At 42.9% G+C, this 25,381-nt stretch overlaps 1 protein-coding gene across 2 annotated transcripts in view; it reads left to right on the top strand.

Moving 5' to 3' along the window:
* The first annotated feature begins 11 nt into the window (after positions 1–11).
* Positions 12–25,381, top strand: part of APOH (apolipoprotein H) — a 46,623-nt gene continuing 21,253 nt past the window's right edge. Inside the window, exons 1-5 of one of the 2 annotated variants that reach the window (XM_006912283.3) lie at positions 12–356; positions 936–1,023; positions 3,631–3,700; positions 3,991–4,121; positions 22,455–22,512. The gene's annotated coding sequence lies outside the window, so the exon portion shown is untranslated. Of the gene's footprint in view, positions 1,024–3,630; positions 3,701–3,990; positions 4,122–22,454; positions 22,513–25,381 lie in introns of both variants that reach the window. The other variant, XM_025046962.1, reaches the window with a different exon arrangement.

Below are 25,381 nucleotides of genomic sequence, written 5' to 3'. Positions count from 1 at the left end.
AAGCAGGAGGCGGCGGCAGCGGCCCGGGGAGAGCCGGCCCGAATTTGGGAGCGGAGGCGGACACCGGGAGGGGCGGGCCCGCTCGCTGCCGCCTTTTTCTTTTCCTCCCCTTCCTCCGCACGCCTCTCCTTCCTTCTCCCCTTCCGCTCCTGTCGCCCTGCGCGCGCCTCTCCCGCCTCCCTCCTCCCACTCCCACTCCCGCTCGCTGCGGCTCTCGTTTCCCTTCCTCGCTCCTCTTTTTCTCCTCGGCGGGGTTGGAGGGCCGCGAGGAGCCGGGAGTCCCTGGAAGCGGCGCACACAGCAGCTGCCCCGTCCCCATCTAAGACGCACGGGTGTTCCTAGGGCACGATGCCCAGGTTTTATCAGTTTGTATCAATTAGAGGTTTCACTTGGCTGAAAGCACGCCAATTGTGTGGGCCCCGAACTGCCCAACCCCGAGCCCTCCACGCTGCTTACATATGGATGGCAAGAGAAAGGGAGAGATTTTAAACCTTTGAACGTTGACCCCTCTCACCTGCCTCCAATTGTTGATCTAATGTTTCACCTGCACCTTGTATAGTTACCTGATTGGCAAGCGAGTTAGTTAAAAGACTTCTCTTAGTGCTTCATCCCCTTACTCATTGCCTACCACAGTTACAGCGTCGATTATCAGGCTTTCTGGATTTTACAGGTCCAGAACTTTAATTTAGAAATCGTTTGCATCCTAAGCTAATTGCTGTAAAACTGGCAGGTGCAGAGTGCAGCCAGTACATTTGTAAATTACCAAGTAAAACTGCTTGTGAAACGATAGTTGGCATGGATATGCAAAGGACTCGCTGGGGATGTACCAGCTAATCACTTGCTGAATATTTATTAGTTCTGCCTGGAGGATGCTAAAATAGGCGAGGGAAGCAACCACGTACCAGCGTTTCATTATTGTTTTATTTCATTGTCAGATTCACAAAACAACTTCATGAACTGAAGGAATCAAGAAAGAACATGCCACCTCACACCTGTCATTATAAATCATCATAAAAGTAACAAGTAAGTGCTGTTGAGGATGTAGAGAAAAGGGAACCCCCCGCTGTGCTGTTAGTGGGATTGTAAGTTGGTGCAGCACTGTTTAAAACAATTCCGAGGGTCCTCAAGACATTAAAAGTAGAGCTGCCATATGACCCCGCAATTCCACTTCTGGGTGTACATCTGAAGAAATCCAAAACACTAATTCAAAAAAGATAAATGCAAACTATGTTCATTGCAGCATTGTTTGCAATAGCCAAGCAACCAAATATCCATCAATAGACGAATGGATAAAGATGTGATACATATAGACAATGGAATATTACTGAGCAATAAAAAAGAATGAAATCTTGCCATTTGTGACAACATGGATGGACCTGGAGGGTATTATGCTAAGTGAAATAAGTTGACAGAGTAAGATAAATACTATGTAATTTCACTTATTTGTGGAATCTTCAAAAAATGAGTAAACAAAACAAACAGATCCGTAGATACAGAGGACAAGCTGATGGTTGCAAAAGGGGCGAGGGAATGTGGGAGTGGTAAAAAAAATTAAAATGCCATTGACATCCCTAATTACCGAAAGAGACAACATGTTGTTCAACCCTTAAATAAGTTTTTGAAAAGAAAACTTTTCTAAGATATGTACTATCTTAGAGCATTTCACATAGACCAGGTAGGTTTACCATTTTTTAAGACTGCCTAATTGAATGCTTGATGATAGGAATGGCTTTTACATTTTAACAAGTATAAGCTATTGACTGGCCATTAGTGGAGCATGCACTTTGCTGGCCCATTTACAATCTCTTCAGCCAATGTAGTTGGTGCCTAAAGAGACTGCACCTGCTTGATATTCTATCTGGACAGAAGCTTCACCACTCGTGGCAGCCCCCACCAATCCAAGGAGGTAAAAAAGGAAACGGTAGGGAATGAAAAATGGAGCACATTGGGAAAATAGATCAGATTCTCCACAAAACACCTAATATATCGTGAGCTGTGGTTGTTCATTGCTTAATAATCATAAATCAAATGGAGCACAGTAGAATAAAACACAATTCTTTCCTCACTTATCTAAGACAGACGTTCTCACACGTTTTATGAAGACAAGCTTCCTTCTATTTCCCTGAAGTTTTGATGTAACGATGGAGGAAAAATATGGGAGAGTTCGAGGGTAGGATTGCCGATCATGGAATCCTTGTGCAAAGAAATAGGGAAGATGAGCTACAAACCAATGGGCCTTGGCCGCAGCCTGCCCAGCTCCTATGTGAGGAGTGACCAACTGCAGTTGTGGGTAGACCAGTTGGAGGCAATATATCTCTTTCGGGTTGTGGCTTTGACTTCCTGTTTCAATTATTACTGCTGTTCCATGTGAGTATGGAGAGAACTAACTGGAAGTTTGCTGATTGGTACCTGTGCTGAGTTTGAGTGTTCAATCGCCTATACCTTAGCTCAATTGTAGGGGTGAGGTGGAGATGCACCTGGAGCAGGGAATTATCAAGCAGTGTAACACTGCCCCAAGCAAGAACTGATGGGAATGTGAGCCACGATCGGCCCCTGCCACCCACCTGAGAAGTCCCCATGGTAGCCCTGGATTGGAGGGGATTACAGAAAGAACTGCTGGGGAGGGAGCATCAGTCAGTCACGGGCATGAAGTAATTAGACCTGCTGTTTCATGGGAAACGTGCAAGCTAGAACAAGGAACGGTAGACAGAACGCAGAGTTTGTCAGAACCCTCCTCTGTGGCCCCTGCCTTTGCAAGAGTAAGCTTGAGACTCTGGAGAGGTGTTGCCTATAGCAGGGGGACCCAGAGGCTGGAGTCAGACTGCTAAATTCATGGTTCTGAACCAGAGCGGTTTCATTGAAACCAATAGTCTTCACAACGGAGCTTAGATTAGCTGAGATTTATAGTAACCGAGATGATTTAACACACCGAATTAAAGATTTCTTGCTCTATGCCCTGAATGCGAGGTTTAGGAGAGCTAAGACTATTGGAGCAACGCATACTTAATTAAGCACTGGTTAGGGTCAGGGTGAATGGCAGGTCTCAGGAAGGGGATCAAGACAAAAGTCCAGCTGGAAAGGGACTGTCGTTGGGTAAGGCTGGGAGCAGGATAATATTTTATAGGGGGGGTGTATATATGTATTTAGTAAATTTTAAGTCTCATCCAAATGCAAGGTAGGTGACCCTTGTCAGCTTTGCCAAGCCTGCATTTAGGACAACGTGCATTGAGAGTTGCCTTCTAAGCCTGTTCTTCCTCCCAAACTGACAGATGTATGTCTCTCCACTCTCAGTGACTATGAATTAAGAAACGAGAGATGACACATGGAAGGAGCATAAAAAATTATTTTGGAGTCCTCATTTCAAATTTACAACATCACCTACCACCCTCACCTTGAAATTGCTTTTTAGCACAGGTCGTAATGCCTAGATCCTTTTAAAACACCAGTTGCAAAGGGACCCAAGCAACTCCCATAGCTTTCTGTTCAGTCCTAATTTAAAATGGGAGCAGGTACTTAAGAGTTATGTCGTGATGCTCTCTCAAACCTGGCTGGGGAGAAGTATCTGCCCAGATAAGTGTTACCAATTGGTGAGAAGTCCTGTTTCATCTGTCCTCTACCTTATCTCTTTAGGATTGGATAATAAAGCCAGGAAACAAAGCAAAACATGCCAGAACGTCAACACCAGGAGGAAACTTTAGAGGTAATGTCTATGTTCATTATTTGTTGGTTTCACAGGTGTTCGCATATCAAAACTGAATTTTATACTTTAACTATCTGTACAACAATGTACGGCAATTGTGCCTCGACAGAACTGTACTGTTTTTTAAAGCCTAATAGCTAAATACACTAAAACAAACAGGCCAGAAGACGACTTTCCCGCATGGCATTCAGCTGCCTTTTCCCAGGGTGTTACTCTGTGCTGTCAGTGTGAATGAAAGTCAAGTTTAGTTCCATTCCCAAAACGTTAACTGAGCTCCAATTCCATGACAGACACTCCGCGAGGCCCAGAAATACAAAATGAAGATGTGCTCCCTGCCCTCCAGAAGCTCAAAATCTTTGTGCTGTAACTCAAAAAGAGAGCAGTCCAGACCTGCAGTGGGGTCTCATTCAGAGAAGCACAGGTGGGCAAAAGGAAGTAAGTGAAAGATAAATGAATATCGTTCGTTTCTCATGTCCCCCAGAGGACATCAAACGAAATGCAATTCGTAACCCCAACCAGACTCTTCACCCTCCTTTCCTTCTTATTGCACCCCTCAACATTCACTCTGCCCTCCCACATTCTCAGGAGCCTCTCAGAAACCCCCTCACACCCCCCTCCCAAATTCCCTCCTCTACCCACGCTAGATCAGCTTTTATTTCCTCTCCCGACATTTATTATTTTTCTTATACTCTTTAGTATTTCGTCAATTTTGACAAGACCTCTCTCTACCTCTCCCTTCAGGGAAAGGCTTTCTGTTCTCTTTCTATGATCTTGCATCACAAAAAAAGTCTAGGAACCGGTTTTAAACAGGGTAAATTGGAATGGGAGTGAGCATCGGGGTAGCTGAGCAGATGGAGAGAGTTGGCAATTACCAGATTTTCGTCCATTTGTTCAACAATGAATACTAGGTCCTGGAATATTAATATATTGTGTGTTTACTATGTATTGATACAGCGAGGAGCCAAACAGACATATATTCCTCCCTTTGTGTAATTTACATTCTCTTTGGTAATTTGAGTGGGAGAGGGAAGAGTTTGTGGACACATCCACCTAACAAAATTTAACTCATCACATATGTTCACTTCTATTTTTATGATAGCCATCATTGAATAACACATGCACAACTACCTTCAAAACTTCGATCTGGTTTTAGTTGGGATGTTTTATGCTGTACGCAATAAGCTATATCCTCTGACAAGAGCACAACTCCCTCCAGTTGGTATAGGGCAAAGATTCAAGAACAACTTGAAGCAGCTCAGAAGGTATGTCCAGTAAGGTTTATATAGGTAAATCAGTAAGTGACGTGGAATGCCAGCTACCCCCTTGGGTAGGGCTGTTTCACAAGAGTCAGTGCAGTGATGCCAGCCTGTTTCTTTTGAATGCACACTTAATATTTTTTTGGCAAACTATACAATCCGCAATTGTATCTGTGGTTGACATGACCTTAGAACTAGAGTTGTGACACCTCCCAAAGGCTTAGAATCCATTCAAATGTCATTCGAGTTTCTCTGAAAGGTGTGGTTCTAACAAACAGGAAAGACAGAAAAAGTATTCAGAAACACAACTTATGAATAAATACTAGTTTTGCATTTATCACAAGCTCAAGCACTGTTACAGATACTGTGAGTGAACAGTGAATAGAATAGTTTCGGTGGAGACGTGCGGGTTGTCAAAACTTGTTTGGAGGGGGTTTAAGAGAGAAGGGAAGGAGAGAAATTGAAGTCAGAGTGCTGTTGCAAACAAGAGTAAAAAGGTGGAGGAGGGTGGCTAGTGAGATCTAAAAACTTTTTTTTTAATGAGACAATAACATTAGATTTGTATGATAGTGGAAATGACCCTGGAAAGGGAATAGAAATAAATACGTTAGTTACGTTGACTAAGTATGGTTGCTAGGTGACAGAGAAGAAAAACTTATTCTCGATCCACTTAGGTTAAATAATTGGGGGTGCACGAATTAAATTGACAAACAACATTAACAGGAGAAAATACCAATTTTTATTCATGTGCATACATAGAAGCACACAGAAGAATGTGACTCGGGATGATTAGAATTTGGGGCTAATATGCCATCTTAACAGGGGAAGGGAAGAGAGAGAAAGGGCACTTATGTGAAAACAAATGACTTTTAGGAAAAGTAAGTGGGCCCTTAAGAGAACAGATGGAGATACAATAGTTTTGTGACAAGATCTAAACAGCGATCTCTTATTCTGGGGACTTCATCTCCAGTGATAAAAGTTGTAAAACTCCCAAGGAGGAGATTTATGACAGTTGAATTCTTTTGGCAGGTTCTGCGTTTAGGCCAATAATAAGGGGAGTTTAGAGAAAGCCTCCTTCTGCAAGTATTGACACTCAAATGACTTTAGCTCAAAATAATTTTTACATCGCAGTGGTGTATTCTATATTTCAGAGTCCGTGGCAAAGTGACTATTAAAAAGAACCCAACTGCACAGGCAGTCATGGGAAAAGTCACTCTTGGTGTCAGAGTTCCACCTGCGTTCTCTTTTGGAATGTCTGTCAGCAGCCTCGGCAGGTGAGGTGGCGACCCCAAATTGCAGGTACACTATAAATGTCTTCTATTCAGTGAGTTAGTGTACTTCCCCTCAGGGAGGTCTAGGATTAACTGAACAGATAATAAAAGAAATTAACCCTACGCTATTTGTATTTTTGAGTTAAGTTTGGAAAGAAACTGTGTTTCGTTGTGATCGCAAGAATGTGGCGTAGTAGGGGCTTTAAATAGATCTACTCTGTGATTCTAATTTGCGATGTGTCACTGAGTCATGGTTTAGACTGTATTTTTAAGTTGAAGTTTTAATGGCTTTATAAGCAGTGTTAAAACACAAGAGAATTTTAAGATTCACCAGTTTTATAAATTTAACTTTTTAGATTTATAAAATTTATTTAAGTTTTAAGTGTTAATGAAGGGATCTTCGTCAGACGGTTGTCAGTTTATTATTGTTTATTATTTTCCTCAAGGATCTCTAAAGTGATTTTTAAACAGAAGAGTAAAAGTTTGTAAACCAAACTTAAAAGCTTAAGGAAAAAGTATATTTTTGAATCTGTAACATTAGTAAATTATGTTCTTCTGAATGTTTTTTTGGGCAAAGCAAAAGAATGACAAAAGTCATCCTCAGGGACAAAAAAAACCCCTCACATTGACAGTTCTGTGTGGAATATTATCTTATACACACATTTATTTAGAGATTTTTTTTCTTCCCTTTTAACAAGGGTTCTGGAACCAATGGAAAGCCCAAGTTTCATTCCTGGGGCCTTCTGTGCATGTTCATCTCTAAGAATGCTGGCATGGTTTTCCTAAACGTATCAAACACATATTCAGAGTGAGCTGGACTTAGAGCTGTCAAATCTAGATTCATTACCTTTGGAACTGGGTGCTTCTCTCACAGTCCGGATATCAGTAATTGAAAAATGGTCTGAGCTAAAAAAAAAAAAAAAAAAAAAATTGAAAAAAATCTGGCCTACCAAATTGCTCCATTGCCTTAGAAAACAATTTTAATGGAATTTCAATAGAGCGAATTAAGAGGATGCAGAAAGCATACTGTTTGATGAAATTGCTGCTGTCACATGAAAACAATGACATCTGGGAGGTCTGCTGGGACAAAGTTGGATAATGGTACTTCCCTGCTCATTGGGACCGATGAAATATTAACGTTAAACTTACATCTCTAATAAATACTTTTAGTTGATGCTAGGTAATTTAGTTCTCTGTAGCTGACCTAAACTAACCTAATAACTTACAAAGTTTAACAAGAGAGAAATGACAATAAAAAAGCATTTAACATTTACCAAGGGTTGGACTATGTCCCAAGAATTATTTTAAGCTCTTTACAGGCAAATGTTAGTTAACTCATTCAATCCTTAGATCATACAAGGTGGATGTTAATATTATCCCTGTGAAACAACCAAGAGTAAAAAAAGAAAAGAAAAAAAAAGCCAAGTGTACCGAGACGCAAAGAGAAAATTACATAGCCAAAATCACACAACTGGTAACTAGAAGGGCTGAGATTTGAACCTTGGCAGCCTGACCCACAGCCCATGCCCATTCACTAAATGGTCTGCCATCCGTGGCTAGTGTCTTCACCATTTTTCATGTCAATCCTATACCTTGACAAGAGGCATTCTCCCAAGATGGTTCTCTCGGGCCTAGAGTGGGATTTTTTTTTTCCAGCTTAGGAGATCCTTCACTGAGGAACCAAGGCTGCCGCTGACAGCACATAAATATTGAGAGTCAGAGAGAAGCCAGTCTTCCATCTAGTGGTGTGAGAATGACTTGGGGAGATCGTAGGAGCAAACAGGCAAAACGAATATTTCGACACAATATCCGAGTCATCACCTATAAGCTGGCTTTTTTTCTTTTCTTTGATAGAGTGTATATAATACACCTCAGAGCACTTGGACTAGGCAAAGATGATGTAAATGAGCACAAACTCCAATGCTCGATACTTTGTTATCATACAACTATATCCATTTTAACCTAGGAGCCTAAGCAGCAAGGAATCATCAATGAATAATAATGTCTTTGTGCGAGTTAGGAACTAGGGCAGGCATACACTTTTGTCATTGTGCACCAGGAGGATTTTTCTCTTATTTGCAATAACGTAATTTATGGCTAGAATATGGTAAAGAAAGGTGGTATTTTGGATGCTATCAAAGTTGAATAGCAAATGGTGAGTTTGCTTTATGGTTTTTATTGCTTTTCCTAAACAATGTCTTAAACACAGACTAGCAAATTCACTATAACTAACAAAGAAGTCTTAAATTGAACAGTTAGAGTCTCAGGTGCTATAATTGAGACTGTAGAAAGACTTGAGCCAGACACACCTGGTTTTATATCTTCTTCCATTTACCTTCTTCTCAGATCAGTAGTTAAGCAGATTCTCCCCTGAGCCGTCCAGTAGTTCCTGTCCAGTGCCCTAACTTCTTCCCGTTTGCTTCCTCAGCATTCCAAGCTCTTCGTTAGCACGCTCTGGGAAATATCTTTTAATATTGAGTCTCACCAACCGCAAACCTCGTCAGAGCCTTTCTTTGCACCTTTTTGCTTTGTGGTATAGCACCTAGCACATTCCAGCGCCATTTCTTCCACAATCAGTGCAGGCAGTGGGGATACAGCAGTTACTACAAGGAAGTTCCTTCTGTTATGAAGCTTTCATGCTGTAAGGCTGGGCTGAACTGACCATCAGAACCCAAAATAGAATCCGGTACCAGCCCTCCATACTTGGACCGAACAAAACATTTCATATCTTGTTCACGCCTTCATTTGACCTTATTTGCATCTTAAATCTTTTTTCTTTTTTTTTTTCCATCTGTGAATTGTGTTCCTGGCTTTTTAGAGAATTCTGCATGTGCAGGAAAGTGAAGAAAGACCTGGGAGCACGAGAGGCCTTGCCCCTCTCAACGTTCCAGATTTACTGAGGCAAATCCTACGTTTGGTGCCCGTGAGGTGGGAGATTGTCAGCAATGCAGTTAGTCAGCCTCTTTCCTCCCCTTCCCTACCTTGTTCTTGCCTCTGCTGGGAGGCTGATTCTCAGGCAGCACCTGGTTTCTGAGGCATATTGTCTAATCTCTTCTTTTTTGTACTCAGAATCCAGACTCTGGACCTGTCCTGCCCATCACAGCACAGAACATTTTTGCTATTCCTCTCGCCCTATCCCGTCCGCTCTTTGAACCCTACCCTTCCTCCCTTCCGCTGCCTACATACCCCCATGTCCCTAGAATCCAAAATGCACCCCAGTTGCCCCAGGAAAAGTACCCCTGTGCCATAACATCTCAAGCATGGTGGGTGAAATCCCTGATTTTGCTCAGACATGTTGCTGGGTCTTCAGAATCAGAGCCAGAAGCCAAGGTTTCTGCTTCCAGGAGCTCGGGGTTGACTTCTTTTGTCCAACAACTAATCATCCTTTGGAGATGCTCTGACTTCACTTCTGACCGACCACCCTTAACGATGACCTTCTACAGATTAGTTTTAAGTTCTTTTCATTCACAACTCAACCAATGAATCATCTTTAAACAAGCACCAAAGTAGATTAAAAGAGCTTTTATCTGAAGACATTCTTTATAGAATTTAAAAAAAAAAAAAAAAAGGCTAAGTAAAAACCATTCACAATGCTTTTATCTTTCTATGCAATTGAATTTTTCAGATGTAGGGCCTCTGAAAAAAATGTAATTATATTTATTTCTACCTACTCCAGTATCTAGAAAATGTTGAATTGTTGGACTAAACTTTCAAACACCAACCATTTTTAAAAGAACCTTTGGTAATATAAAGTAGCTTAACAATGACCAGTTTGCCTCACGTTGCTTCATATGAGAAATAAATACATATGTGTATTTTAAGGAAGGGTGTGCAGGATATGGAGAGAGCATCTTCTGCTATTCTTTCTTCACTCTGCAGTCATATTGCCTGGAGGGACATACAAAGTGAGTCCCTATTTATTGGGAAAGATTCCATGTGGGTTTCAGCTGCAGGCATTTGAGGTACTGGAACTCGAGTTTTTTATACCAAACCAGTCAGGGGTTCCGAATTAATGAATCTCTGAACTGGAAAATCTCCACTAACGAGTGGGGATGCTAGGGCCAGCGGTTCGCAAACAAAACAATGTGATTTCGCCGGAAACATCAGCTATGTGCCGCCCAAAATGTTTCCCCTCAAGGTTTCAGTGACGATGCCTCGCTTTTCCCTTTCACCCTCTGTTAGGCGCACGTGACCTTGAGAAACAATGAGAGCAACGTAGAAGTTAGAACCCAAAGCCGAAAGCCTTCCATCCGCATACCTCCGTTAGTGAGTTGAACAACTGAGGCGCTTTGTGAATTCATAACAGGAGTGTCAGCTTGAAAGAAATGGCAATGACATGTTTCTAGTGAATCTGTACAGAGCGGGGTGAGTTTCTCAAAAACATCTTCTACTTGTGCCCCCTCTTTTGTGGGGGTGTTCTCTCTTTTTTTTTTTCATTTTAACTCGTTTTTGTTTTTTAAAAGAAGGCTCAGATGGGCCCACAGTAAAATACAAATATTAGGGAAATGTTTTTCTCCGCACTGTCTCCTCCCCTCCCGTCCCCCAGAGGTAATCTCTATACTAGCCTTTTAAAGAAAAAATATTCATGTTGCACAACACAATGTCTTGATTCAAGTCTTTAAAAAGTTAAAGACAAAATGCTTCAGATAACCTCTGTCACTGCCGTGCCCCAGGCTCTTCTCTTTTTAAAAATATCCGTAATTGGTCCTACCAGACATTGGGAATTAAAAGGTTAACCAGCACCATAGCTTAGGATGTTTTTTCTAACTACATCACAGAATTGCTTTTCATGTTTACTCAGCCTTAGATGAGATCAATAAATGTGTGTTGATCAAATAGGTTGTATTTGGTTCACTAAAGGGCCATGTAATGAGAAAATAATAAACGAGCATGTAGCCATCCCATTTTGCCTCTTTTACCACATAAAATAGGTTTTAAGGTAGGTTCCCACAAATAAAAGAGTCTCAAGAAAGGTAACCTGGCGTGGAGACAGATAGACAGATGGAGAGGAGAGAGGAGACTGACATTAGTTTCTGGAAAGGCCTCAAGTGGATTCATTCCAGATATTTTATTGCTGCTGATAACCCAAGTAAAGGGCAAAACCCTTGGTTATTTTTTCTGAAAAAGATTGGAGCAATAACAGTAGAAAATGTCTATGTTTATTAAAAACTCTGTCAATGTCAAGTTGTTATGAAAGTTGCTACTCTTTGGTCCGTCATCTGGGAGATTCTGTACGCAGAGGCTTGTGGCCACAGGCTCCTGCTCACTGTCATTTTGCTACCAGGTCCAGCACCCCTGGACGGGGCTGGCTAAGCACCTGGAGCTTCGCTGCCTGCTTAGGCTCACAGAAGACAGAGACTGACAGCACAACATTTGGATTCTTCAAGCTCACCCTTCTGAGGATTTCTATTAGCAGGTCAGTGGCCCTTGATAGAAAGACAGATCTGGACTTTATTAAAAACAACAACAACAACAACAACTAGAATTCCATGTCTCTTTTGAGAATTGACATTTCTGTAACTCCCTGATAGGAGTTAATGGATCAAGATGTAATTCCCAGGGGCAACCTCCTTAGCCGGCTGACCTTGCTGGGTTATTTAACCTCTGCAAACTTCAATTTCCTCTTCTGTAAAATGGGGATAATCATGTATATCCCTACAAAGGATGTTGAGAGAACTTAGTGAAATAATGTACAGAAGGCCCCAACCCCAGTCCCTGGCAGATAGCAGGTGCTCAATAAATATAAGGCCCCTACTTAAGACATATATGTTAGGGATGGAAGAAAGAAAGGATCACAAAGGAAGAATAGAAAGAAGACAAGGAAGGAGGAAGCAAGCACCAGCAGGAAGAGAAGAAAGAACTAACAGGGTTTTTTGTCATGGAAAAAGTGCTCAGTGCTCAGCTGGCACACACTTCTCCCTCCTGCGGGTCAACCTTTGGCCATTTTATTCCTCATTAGCACCTTTCCTGGGAGCCAAAGCTCAAACCAGTCAATTTTGCTGTTAGCAGGTCTTGTCAAGGTTGAGTTGGGGGAAGAAAAGACGCAGTCACAATAAAGGTCAGAGATTGCGTGTCCATTACCATTCTCTCTCTCTCCTCTTTTCTCGTTACTCCAATATCCCTGCAGAGAAGTCTGGGTCCTGCATCTTTACTTCTTCATCCGTCATTTATTGTTTAACCCTTGTCAGTTGTCTTCTACCTACCCCACTCCCAAACCGGTACTCTTCTGAGCTTGCCCTTTCAAAGGCCATTGATGACCTCTTGTTTGCCAAATCGGGTTGCTTTTTCTCAGTCTGTGTGGTTTGTGTGGCTGACCTGAAAACTCACTATTCCTGTAGCTAACTACCATTAGTTTTTGAGAAAACAAGTTGTCCATCAAACTCCATCTGCCCCTTCTTCCTTGCTGTCCCATTCCGTAGGCAATGTGTCCACCTAAAATACCACGTTCCCAGATTTCTTTGTAACTAGGAGTGTCCCATGAGATGTAAGCAGGATCATGCACTCAGAAGGGCAGACTGGAAGGTCATCAGCCAAGTCTTCTGGGGGCTTAAACAGAACCCTGCGTGTAGCTTCCTTTCCTGCCCAGCCTGGGGAGACCTGAGATCATCAAGGAAATATTTCTCTAGGATTTACGAGATGAAATCCTCCATCTTCCCTAACATGGGTGTAGAATAAGTGTCTGTCTGGGGTGGCGAGAGTGGCACCTCTGAGAAGGAAAATGAAAAATCCATTTGGGAGAAGATGGTCTCTGTGTGAAGCGCTGGGAATGATGCCAGGTTGTCATTACTGGCGGTGGGGTGACATACCCAGACGTTATAGAGCTGCAGGGGGCTGGGAGGGTGGGCCTGAAGTAGAGGAGCCCCACCCTCAGTACCAACAAAAGTCAGCCTGGAAGTAGGTACCTCTTAGCTAATGCAGATGGAAACGCCCAGGTTCCTGCTCGTTCTCAGGGTCTGAGGAGGGCTTGGAGGGCAGGGTGCTTCACAGAGGCGCCTAGAAGGCCAGTTGACCTGAAACCTCAGCCAAAGATGGGATGCTGGCTCTATCGGGGGGTCTGGAGTGGAGTGTGGGGGGAGGGGCAGCATAGGGATGATTGTGCAGCGTGTAGAAGAGCCAAATAGGAAAGGATCAGTAAGTCGTGTAAAGGTCGCCGGGGAACGCTCGTACAGTGAGTCACTGTAGCGCAGCACACAGCCCTTGCCAACATTGTTTGCTGAGTGAGTGACACATCTTCCTGATTCACCATGGTTACTATACTGGCTAGTCTGCAAGTGTGTGCCAGTTTACTTAGTCATCTACTGGGGGGAAGACCGTCTTACACATGTAATACCTCTAAAAGATAATTCACAAGGGAGCAGGGAAGTACGGAAAGGTCAGGTGATTACCTGTGACTCTGGGCGAATTCTGCTCTTCTGAGCCTCAGTTTTCTCAGCTGTAAGATGGTAATAATAAAGCACACCTGTCAGCTTTGTTGTCAGGACTAACCGAGGTCATGCATTTAAAGCAGTGGATCTCAAACATCAGGCACCTGAAGAGTGTTAATCTTGTAAACTTAATTAAATTTAGAAAAATCTTTTCAATCTTGTTAAAATACAGGTGATAGGGCCCTACCTCCAGAGTTTCTGATCTAATAGGTCCAGTGGGGCCTAAGTATTTGCATCTGAGTGATGCTTCCACCACTGGGACCAGACTTTGAGAATCATTGCCTTAAAGCATTGAGGCTCTTGCTGAGCCTAATGCATGGATTCAGCGAGTTCCCTTTCTTTCACCTGTTCATGCAATGGGTGTCTCTAACACAAGGCTTACACTTTTGAATAGTTTCTTTGCATGAATACCATCAACGATCTCTCTGTACTTCAGATATCAGCCTGGGTTTCAGGAAAAGAACAATATACAGCCTGCAAAGTCTTTCTAGAGATAACAGTATCAGAGCTAATATTTGTGTAAAACTTTCACAGGTATAATTTTATTTCATCTTCACCAAAACCTCATTCGATAGATGAGGACATTGAGGTTGAGAGAGGGCAAGTGACTTGGTCAAAGTCACATAGCTGGAAAGTGAAAAGCTTGGACTGAAATTCAGGTCTTCTGCCGTCTAAGTGGGTGTCCTTTCCATCAAATTCATCTGGCTTCATTGTTGTTGTTGTTGTTATAACCTAGTGGGAAGATGGTTTCTCCCGCCCCCGGTCATCACACATCTTTAACAAGGTGCATGATTCACTGCAAAGTCCATAAGTTGAATGACTTTCTAACCTACAGCCCCCAGCAGCAACCAAACATCGCAGGTGTGAATGGTTTTTTAGTTTTTGTCTGAGACACGCTCAGTTTTAACCATGGAATAAGCTAAAGCAGCTCATTACATGAGAAATGCTGCCCTATCTTGCACGTTCCTCTTCAACAGGGATGCTCCCTGTCCTAAAAGTCTACATCAGAGGCAATGTGTCAAGAATGAAAAGCTTTAGAACCACATTCAATCGATAAGATTGCTGAAAAGCACATGGAAACTCCATCCCATCAAGGTAAAAGGGGAACTACCCATCTCCCAGAAATGGGAAGTTCATAGGGCTGAAAAGGAAGCATCTGACTTCATTTGCAGTAGGACGTGGAGCCAAAAAGACACTTGCTTCAGTGCAATTGGGAATTACAGTTTCGCTGTGAGTAGCATGTAGGAATAGCTCGGTGTGGGGAAAGAGAACAGGCTCTGGAACCAGACAAACCTGGCTGCCAGTCTGGGCTCCTCCATTTCCTGGACAACCCTGGGCAGATCCTCAGCCTCTCGGACGGCACCGAGTTCGCGAGACTGTTTGGGAATTAAATAGGATGGTGGATCCAGTGTCCCTTTTGGTGTAATATGCACCGAACATGCTGGTTCTCTTCCTCTACCCACTGCAATCACCTTGGGGTGGACTTTTGTCTTTTTTGGGGTGGCGGTGGTGTTTTGTTTTTCCTACCTTACGTCAGAACAGCCTTCCTATTTGAGGATGAGTCTTGGGGGGCAGCAGACCTTCTCTCCTTTTGTGGAAGGTAAAGGGGCCACCTACTGCTTCTCCCTGACACCTGGGGAACAGGTGTGTGAACAGGAGTGGGCAAGGATTGGCTTTCTTATCTCTGTTTGGGTTGCCTAAAAGCAGAGCCAGAGACAAGGACTTGGGTGTGGGGAATTCGTGTTGGAGGTGATCCAGGAGACAGGCTGCAGAAGCAGGAAAAAGTGCAATGGAGAAGGAAGAAGCACCAGTGAAGGGTGTGTTACTGAGCTGCTTCCAGCAAAAGCACTGACATCCATCCTGCTGGGGACCATCTGAGGAACAGTATAGAGTGAATCTCACAGGTGTCCCTTAAAATGAAAAGCTAGAGCGATTCCACTCCGAATCGTATACCCAAGAGAAATGAAAACATATATCCACGCGAAATCTTGTACCCAATATTTTATAGCAGCACTGCTCAAAATAGCCAAAAGATGGGAAAAAACTCAAATGTCCATCAACTGATGAATGAAGAAATAAAATGTGGTACATAAATACAATGGAAAATTATTCAGTCATTAAAAAAAAAGAATGAAGTACTGATGCATGCTCTAACATGGATGAACCTTGAAAACCTGCTAAGTGAAAGAAGCCAAACACATATTATATGATCCCACTTATATGAAATGTCCAGAACAGGAAAATCTAAAGAGATGGGAAGTAGATTATTGGTTGCCTGGGGATGAGAGGATTGGGGGGATAGAGGTAATAGCTAAAGGGTGGATGGATTCCTTTTCGAGGTGATGAAAATTGACTACAGTGAGGGTTGCACATATCTGTGAATATACTAAAAATCATTGGATCGTACACTTTAAATGGGTGCATCATGATATGGAAATGCTATCTCGATAAAGCCGAAGTGAAAATTCGACTGAACTGTATACTTAAAATGGCTAAAATGGTTAAAAAAGAAAAAGAAAAAAAATTAAAGTCAATGGCTTACTGTACAAATATAAAGAAGTGAGAAGGGGAGAGATTATTCAAGGTGGGCATGTTTGGAGTCACATGGTCTGTGCCACTGTCTGCAAAGCCCCATTTATCAAGCCTGGTTCTCCAGCCTTCCAGAAAAATTCATGAGCTCCCTGAGGGCCTTTATGCTCACGGTTGCTGTTCCTTGCAGCCAGAGTCCTGACTCATACGCATCTAGAATAGAATCAGCAAAACAGAAGTTTCTGGGCATTTTATAACACTACTGTTTATTAATGTAAATCAGAAGGCCAGACTTACTATAATGGATAGGTCTGTCATTAGGCCTTTCTTAACAGCAAAATTAAACAGAAAGAGTGAGCTTTGGAAAATGCCCATTCCTGGCGGGGGCGGGGGCGTGACGGGGCTGCTTCCTGTCCGTCTGCCTGCTATGATGGCGGTGCTGCCGTGGCCATCACGGGTTGGCAAATATGTCTGTTTCAAATAAGCTGAGGGTAGTAAAAAGAGAAGGGAGCCATCTCAGCCCCCTGAAACCAACCCTGGGCTTCACGACTGGAGCAGGGAGAATCACTAAGGGAAAAAAAGAAAAGGTCTTTAACTGGAGTTAAATGTTCTCTCCATTCTCTACTAGCTCCTATTCCTGAGACGGAAAGGCCAGGATGGCCTGTCGAAAGGCTTATTGTGGGAGCGTGGGAGGCAGAAACGACCAGAGGGGAAGCACTTTCTCCCTCTGAGCATGCATGAGCATACCTCTTGCGTGAAGTACTTTCAGGCCATGAAGGGGACCTGTGTCGTGGGTGTTACTGAGATGCCCTCCCCACACACACACCGGAACAGCAATGACTGAGAGTCAAGGACCATATCCTGAGCCAAAGAGAGACTTGAAAGATGCTGGTCAGCATGGACTGAGGCCTCAGCCCCAGCCCCTGTCCCATTTTAACAAGGCCACAGAAGCTGGAGGGCTTTATCACCAAAAGGAAGAGGGTGGGACCCTCCAGAATCTCTTGGGATTAAATTTTCTGCCAGTCATTAGGTAGGGACCTAAGCAATTTAAATTTATTTTTGAGAGATACATACAGTAATGGGATCTTTGGCGCATCAGAATTCATACTCAGCACATACCATTTTTACATTTCAATTTCTAGCCTTCACTGTAGTCAGTAATTGAACAGTCAAGTGCATAATTATTTTCATCGCAGAAGCAATCCCTGTACAGCACAGATATATTACATGTTTTTTATCAAATGGAGCTCGTTCTAAACTTGACACAGATCTAAAGCTTTGGGCTCTCTCTTCCCCTCTCTCTTTGTGCTCATCTCTTCCTGGCTGTTTGGGACCACTGCCTGATTCTTCAACTGACTTCCACTCCTAGACAGTCCTCCTCTTCTTGGCTCCCTAGAGGACCTTCTGGAACCTCAGGACCGTGTCCCAATTCTCAGATCAAAATTCCTTGCACAGCCACTTGAACTATTTGGGCATCAGAGACAGCTAGAAAGTCCCCAGCCCGGTGATCCTTAAATGTGATAGTGCATCAGAATCACATGAAGAACCAAAGAATCCATCCAGGTCCTGAACTGATGCCTCACTGAGTCAGAGGCTCCAGGGATGGGCCGGGAGTCTGGATGTCTAATAGTCTTCCCAGGCAAGTCTGAAGTACAGCCAGGTTTGGGAGCCGCTGTCTTGGCTAGAGCTTCTCCAACTGCCCACTTCCTAACCACGGAAGAGAACCAGCTGGGAGGCCCTGGGAGGAGTCCCGGTCCACACATCAACTGCCCACTAAAAGCTGAAATGCCTTTGACGTCCCGTTTTTCGTCTTAAAATTCGTTTGCATTCTGATGTCTTCAAGTGTCAATCCTGCCCTCTCTGACTGACTGCTTGTTTTGGTTTGATCCCCGTGTTGATATTACTGGCAATGACAAACCCAAATTTCCTATCGCTCATCACATGTGAACATCTCCACTCTCCAGATTTCCATGTAAAGATACATATGGTGCCAGGCACTTTGAAGCTCTCAGACCCTTGCAACGACATGCATAGTAGATATTTTTATAACCATTTTATAGATGAGGAAACTGCAGCTTCGGTTTGGGATGAGAAATGACACAGCTAGTAAATGACTGAGTGGCAATTCTTTTAAATGTTTTTATTGTGATATAATATCCAAACATAAAATTTACCATTTTATCCATTTTTAATTGTAAAATTGTACATTCATTCACACGTTGTGTAATTATCACCACTATCCATTCCCAAGACTTTTTCGTCATCCCAAACCGAAACTCTGTACCCATCAAACAACAACTCTCTATCCTTCCCTCCCCGCAGGCCCTAGTGACCACTGTTTTGCCTTTTGTTTCTATGAATTGGCCTCTTCTACCTCACATAAGTGGGATCATACAGTATTTGTTTTTTGTGTTGGGTTTACTTCACTTAGCGTGATGTCATCGAGATTCGTCCATATTGTAGCATGTCAGACAGAGCTGCGATTTGCACCCAGTTCTCACAGATTCATAGATCCGTGCCTTTTCCACTTTCCATTTTGCCTCTGAGTATTGCAGGGCTGGGAGGTGGAAGAAGAAACAACCATATTTTTTTTGGTTCACAGAGCATAGACATGAGATCATCAGTGGAAGTTTTCAGAGAGGCAAATTCCAACCTCAGAGTCTGAAAGAACTTCTTGTTATTAGAGCCGACTCAGAATAAAATGGGGCCATGTCGCTAGGTAGTGAGTTACCTGTCACCAGAGGTGACCAAACACAGGCTGGACAACCAGGTGCCAAAGAAGCTGATTTCTCCTGGCCCCTAGGATTTTGGTTGGGAGATGGCAGGCTTTGGAATAGAAATAACTTTTCCATGGCTATTCCTGAGATTATGCCAGAATCACCTGGAAAGCTTTTTAAAACAAGGATCCCTGGGTGTCCCTGCAGAGGTTCTGATTCATCAGGTCTGGAGAGGACTTGGGGTACGTTTTGGAAGAGCCTGTGAAGATCTGGGATACATGCCAGGGTTAAGAGCTGCGGGACTAGATGAAGCTAACCCCACCCCAACACTAAATCTCTTTGATTCTGTTCCAACTCATTTATCAAAGGGACAAGGTGTGCACTGAAACGGGCTCTAAAGACTGTTAAAAGTCTCTGAGAAACAGAGGTCAGTGGTAGGTAGTTATGTCTTGGTAATGATTCAAGAACTGAAGAGAAACATTAGTACGTAAGTGCCCCAAACGGTTAACATCATGAAACGTTGCCAGAATCGGGGAAATAGACGTAAAAGTCATTTCCACGGCTGCCGAAGTAACAAGAGCCAGCTCATGGTGCTCTGGCTTTGTCCTCCAGCTGAACGGCTGCCCCATCCCCATCCCTCCTTCCAGCGCTCCCTGGTCCTCACCTGTCCCCAGGATATGCATGCAGACTGGGAGTACAAGAGGAGAGACATAGCAATGAGAAGTAAGCTAGAGCAAGCTGGTCCCTGTCTAGATATAATTAGCATGTGACTGCCAGGGGACCTTGTTAAAATGCAGATTCCCCTTCAGTGCTGGGCTTGACTGAGGGCCTGGAGAGTCTACATATCTAATAAGCCCCCAGGTGATTACTCATACCTACAGCTGCTGCTGGGATCCCCGCTCAGAGGACCACACTTTGAATAACAAGAGGGGGAGGGGGGGTCAGAGGGCAGGTTCCGGAGTCAGAATGCCTGAGACTGAATCCCAGCTGTGTGTCATAGCAGCTGCATGACCTTGGGTGAGATGCTTAACCTCTCTGAGGCTCAGTTTCTGCCTCTGAGAAAGGGAGAAATAGCACCATGTCATAGAAGTGTGAGGACTATATAAGATCATGTGTGGAAAGCATTTAGCACAGTGTGTGCTGCACAGTAGAAACCATGCACCAATAGTAATTAAACAGACCGAAGAAACGGAGCTGCTTGTGGAGCCAGAGCTGGGACGAGAGGCAGAGAACCTTCCGGACCAGAGCTGAGCTGGGCTCTGGGTGTGGCTGTCTCTTCTATCCCTGTTTTTCCTCCCTACTCCACGTGTTAGCCCAGTCCCTCAGATACTCTACCACTTGTGAGAGCTCGTGGAAACTGCTGCTTTGTCATCTGCACTTTTTATGAGGCTCGTTCGGATGGTGCTGGTCAAAACCAATATTGCTGGTAGGAGCCACCTGAAGGGTTTGAATTTGGTGCCGCTGCATCTGCTCAGTGACTGTGCTTTGATGTGCTTTAGATCAGCCATTGCTAAATTGCTATCCTATTGCTTCAGTCCCACTATAGAGCAGCCAGTAAGGAGTCCAGCCTGATGAGTGATTCAGGTAGGAACATTCTTTTCTTTCCTGGTGAGACTTCATTGACAACCCAGGTAAGACCCAGCGGGAGCTCTGATTTATCACCATCTCGTTAGCAGCTGTGGCTTACGATTGGCTGGGCACTTGCAGCGTGTGGCAAAGGATGCTTGCGGGATAGACCTTTCATAGAAAGATAGAACAGACCTGCTGGCCTGTTCTTTTTTGTCAATGTCCTGGATTCTCTGTACCCCTGTTTGTCCTATTCCTTCTGGACATTTGAGACTCGGATATGTGGTCTGCTAGTTCCTCTTTTATTTTTAACTCTCAAAGCCTGGTATAACTCTATGAGCAAGAAAAAATCCTGGTTAGGAATGCTACATTAAAAAAAAAAAAGTCTCTGATGTGACCAACCCACAGTAGCAACAATGGCTTAGAAAGCGTTGGAAGTCTCCTCTCGAGCAGTCTCATGGGGCCTCTGTTATTGTATCAGAAGGACAAAGGGATAAGTCAGCTCCACCAGATTCGGGAGTCCAAGGCCAACTCGGTTTGAGGCCAAAGTGGCCTCGAGAGAATGCACGATTCTGTATGAAAGAATTTCTCAGGTGAATTACACCTTATGCCTCATGAGCCAATGCATTTCTCACTTTTTCTTATGCGGGTCTTTCTGAAGTATACTTCACAGTTGTTATATGGAAAGCTCACCCTATTTTCAGTGGCCAGCCCACTCTTATGATATCTATTATTATAATGACAAGTTCAAGAAGTGTTGACCCTTATACGAAGTAGCCCCAGATCTTTGACTTTTTTAAAAAATGAAGCTCTATTGCTTTTTTCTGATTATAAAATGATAATCTTAAAATTTTTTATTGTTACGCACTTTTTAATAGTTTTTACTATTTCCTTCCAGACTATTTAGCTATTTGTTACTCTCTGCTCCCTTTAATATGTCTCTAGCAGCATCACTCTTGTTATCTTTGATCTAGATTTAGGCTGAGAAACCACATAATCAAGCTTAGTACAATTGTGTGCGAAGCGTACCTTCAGGATAGACAAACACTTAGCTGATCAATATCACTATTAGGATAGAACTTTCTAGTGGATTATGGAAGAAGCTTAGGCTGTGGAATCAGATAAACCCAAGTACAAATTGCCTCTCTGATTCAAACTGGTATTGGGAGCGTCCACAAATAACCTTATCATCCTCAGCTTCAGTTTCCTCAAGGTAAAATCAAAATAATAACACCTAACTTGCATGGCTGTTGTGAGGATTAAAAGAAATAGGATAGGACACACCCGCTGTGGTGTTTGGCGCATGATGGTGCCTCAGTGAATTCCGGTTCCCCCTCCCCTGCATCACTCCCAGGCATCATGATGTCGCGGAAGGAGAACGCCTCTAGGACAGTGTTTCTCAAATGTGAACTTGCATCAGAATCTCTTGGAAGGCTGGTTAACATACAGACAGCTGGGCCCCACCCTCCAAATTTCTGATGCAGTAGGAACAGGTTGGAGCCCAAGGATTTGCATTTTGCAGGTATACTGGTGATGCTGATGCTGCCAGTCTGGGGCCCCCACGTTGAAAACCTGGAGTTGGTCTAAGAGATGGGAGACCGTGGTCCATATCCTGCTTGGCTGCTCAGTTTTTGTATTTATTTGGGCTCCATTTAAATGATCTTAGCCATCATTTCCTAGCACTTAATAGGTCTTATTAGATTGTCTAAATGACCTAGAACTTAATCTTCATAAACCTTATTTTTTCCCTCTTTGAGGCAGGGTCCCTTTCTGTTCAGCTTAAGGACTTTTAGTGTCCTAAGGAACTACAGCAACTAGACGATTTTGCCCCTAAAGTTATGTACATTTCATCTTAGATACTTTACAAATAAGACATCTGTAATTTGCTCAGGAGAAACAATAATAGACTCTGTAATTGGTAGTAAATATTGGTTCTATAAAGGTAGTTCAGGAGATCAATTTCATTAACTTCCCACCTGTTTATCTTTTAGGGAAATAACGGATTGATAAAAGGATATTTCCACCTCCACACTAGAAAGCGTTTTACAGGTGAGTACATGAGTACACTCAAGTCAATGAGTATATTCTCCATTGGGTGTATGTGGGCTGTTGTCTGTGGGTTGAGGGCAGCTATCTAAACTCACATCTAAAAGTCTATGTACTCATAAATTGCAAAGCAGATACAACTCTAATTGGATATATTCTGTTTAAATGACACACTCTCTGGGGAAAAAAATCATGTTTTTCTGCTGTGAAATTGGTTTGTTGGTGTTCTGCCAAATGGAAGCCTTATCATAGTAAATACATCAACTTTATTCATTTCTATTTTCTTGAAGAAATAGTCTTATGTGACATACATATGTTCATACATTTTCTTGTTGCAGCAACACGAACTAAATAAGTCACTTTCACACATGAATGCAACTCCAAGAGTTATCGCTAACTTGTGTTCTCTATACCATTCACACATTTTCCATTCAGCTGAAGAAAGTATAGTGTTTGGGCAATGGTGAAGAATTATAGAGCAAAAAAAGAGGATCTTTTTAGTGTTCTTTCAAGTAAAGGGTGGAGGAGAAGCACAGGCTACCATCTGTTATTGCTGATATATTGAAACATCTCTTATCTATAGAAATTCATAAAAGTACAACTGGTTCTCCAGATTCATCTCCTGAATCTATATAACCAAAATGAGGCTTCAAGTCTTTTCAGCTCATCAAGTCACTATGGCAAACATTAGGGTCCATTCTGCCATCTGGTGTTTATTGAAGGAAATGTCCACTGTGAGAAGAGTTAAATGGCCAGTGTTTATCTTATGCATTACTGGTGGCTGTGAAATCGTTACAGTCTCAATGAAAGGCAATTCTATAATCTCTGCCACATTCTGAAAAAAGGCAATTTGAGAATATCAAATTTTAAATGCATACACCTTTGGTCTAGTGATTCCACTTTTATGTATTCATCTTATAGATATATTTATATGTGTCCTCACAGTAATGTATCCATAAGAATATTCCTAGTAGACTGTAGTAGTGGCTAGCTGAAAACAAGATAAATATATATCACCAGGGTACCAGTTAAATAAATTATGATATACCTACACAATGGGTGTACTACGAAGCCATTTGAGAAATAAGGCAAGTCTATATCTATAGATATGGATGATCCAAATGAATTAAGTGAAATAAACATGATTTAGAACAGTTATACTGTGCTGATATTGGTGTAAATAGAATAACAAAACAAATAAATAGCATAGAATATCTCTAGAAGGATACCTAAGAAAGTGGGTATCCTTCAGTGATTGACTTTGAGGAGAACCAGGGTGGTCAGAGCAGAGAAGGTAACTTTCCTGTCGCTATTTACATTTCGTACTGCAGGAATCATTTGTAACGTTCGTGTGTAGGTTGTGATAAAAGACCATCTCTTATCATTTACGAACATCTGAACTTCCTCTGTAGTTTTCTACACGTGAAATGTCTACACGTACGATGGAGGAGAGAGATGATGCATGTTCAAATCCCTTTTCCTCCTTCTTCACTTCTCTTTCCTTTTCTTGTCCACCTCCAACTAGGAGGGTGAATGGGGGTAGTTTGCAGTGACACAGGGCTGAGCCAGAGAGGCCAGATCGAACCAGGAGCTGATTGCACCAATGTGAACTAAAACTTTGGGGAACTTTGAGGCCCTTTCACAGCGGTGTTCTCAAAGACAGTCAGTCAGGCTTGAGAAAGTTGCCTTCTAGAGAGGTCTACATGACGATAGAAGCAGAGTGTCTTGTTTGAAAATAAAGCAAACCCACGTGTTTTCTATGAAGGTGAGCTACTCTGTCCTCTCCCTGGTGTTCACTCTGGTGGGAAAGGAAAGCACTGGAGGGCTGGGGTGCAGGACACGCTGCCCCAAAGTTTGGTACCTTGACATGTTGACTATTTTAAGCTGCATAAATTTGACAACACCTTGTGCGGAAGGACTTTGCGACCTTCCCCTAAAGCAGGTCATGTGAGAAGGTTACACCCTGAGGATAAGAGCATCCTCACCTCAAAGATAGGAAGGCCACCAGAGGAATGCGAAGGGACAGGACCGCCAAATGTCCCCCAGTTTACTACGCTCACCTTATGTCCTTTTTATGCCATCACATTGTCCCACTGCTTTCCACTCTTCAAACCTAGGATAAAAACGATCAGGCTTAACCGCTTCTGCGGGGCTTCATTTCTTTGGAAGGTCTTGCATGTCACATGAAGGTTCAATAAATTTGTATGTTTTCTCTTGCTAGTCTGTCTTTCGTTGTAGAAGCCCCAGCTGAGAAGAATAAAAAGAAAAGATAGTTTTCCTCCCCCCATCATAGCAAGCCAGTCAGTGCAAATCTCACACTGATATTTTGAGACTAAAATTTCAAGACATAATATATTTTTTTCTATTACCACTGTGCCAATCTAGTTTTGGTCATGGTCTTTTGGTCAAATAACATTAAACAAAGGCATGAGATTTTCACGTTTATCAAAAAATGAGTTTGTTAAATACCTCTCAGGGACCAACCTCCACGTGTAGAAGAAAAGAGTCGTGTGGTTTCCTCCTCCAATTTATAGCCGTGTGAAACCTTGTCTCACTGCTAGCAGAAAATATGTATTAATAATGAACTGCACTGGTTTGTGTGAAAAATAAGTTTGCAAGAGGTTAAGACACGTTGTTCAATGGCAACCTTGATCTTTTAACTCAGGCTCAGCACACGGCTTCAAGAGAAGTGACAAGCAGATAAAATTGGCCTTGGGCACCTTTTCTGTATCGGTCCCATTTCCACCCTCTCTCTGCTTGGGACAGTCACACTCGTTCTCACTCCACACTCTGACTGTTTTGTTTTAGCAGCCACCCAGGCCTGCTTACCTCCCGTTAAGGGTCTCCAAAACACTAACTTTTGAATGCTACT

Source organism: Pteropus alecto, unplaced genomic scaffold (assembly GCF_000325575.1).
Source record: "Pteropus alecto unplaced genomic scaffold, ASM32557v1 scaffold134, whole genome shotgun sequence".
Lineage (NCBI taxonomy): Eukaryota > Metazoa > Chordata > Mammalia > Chiroptera > Pteropodidae > Pteropus > Pteropus alecto.
Note: the sequence above shows the minus strand (reverse complement) of the source record. Positions and strands in the feature narration are given on the sequence as shown.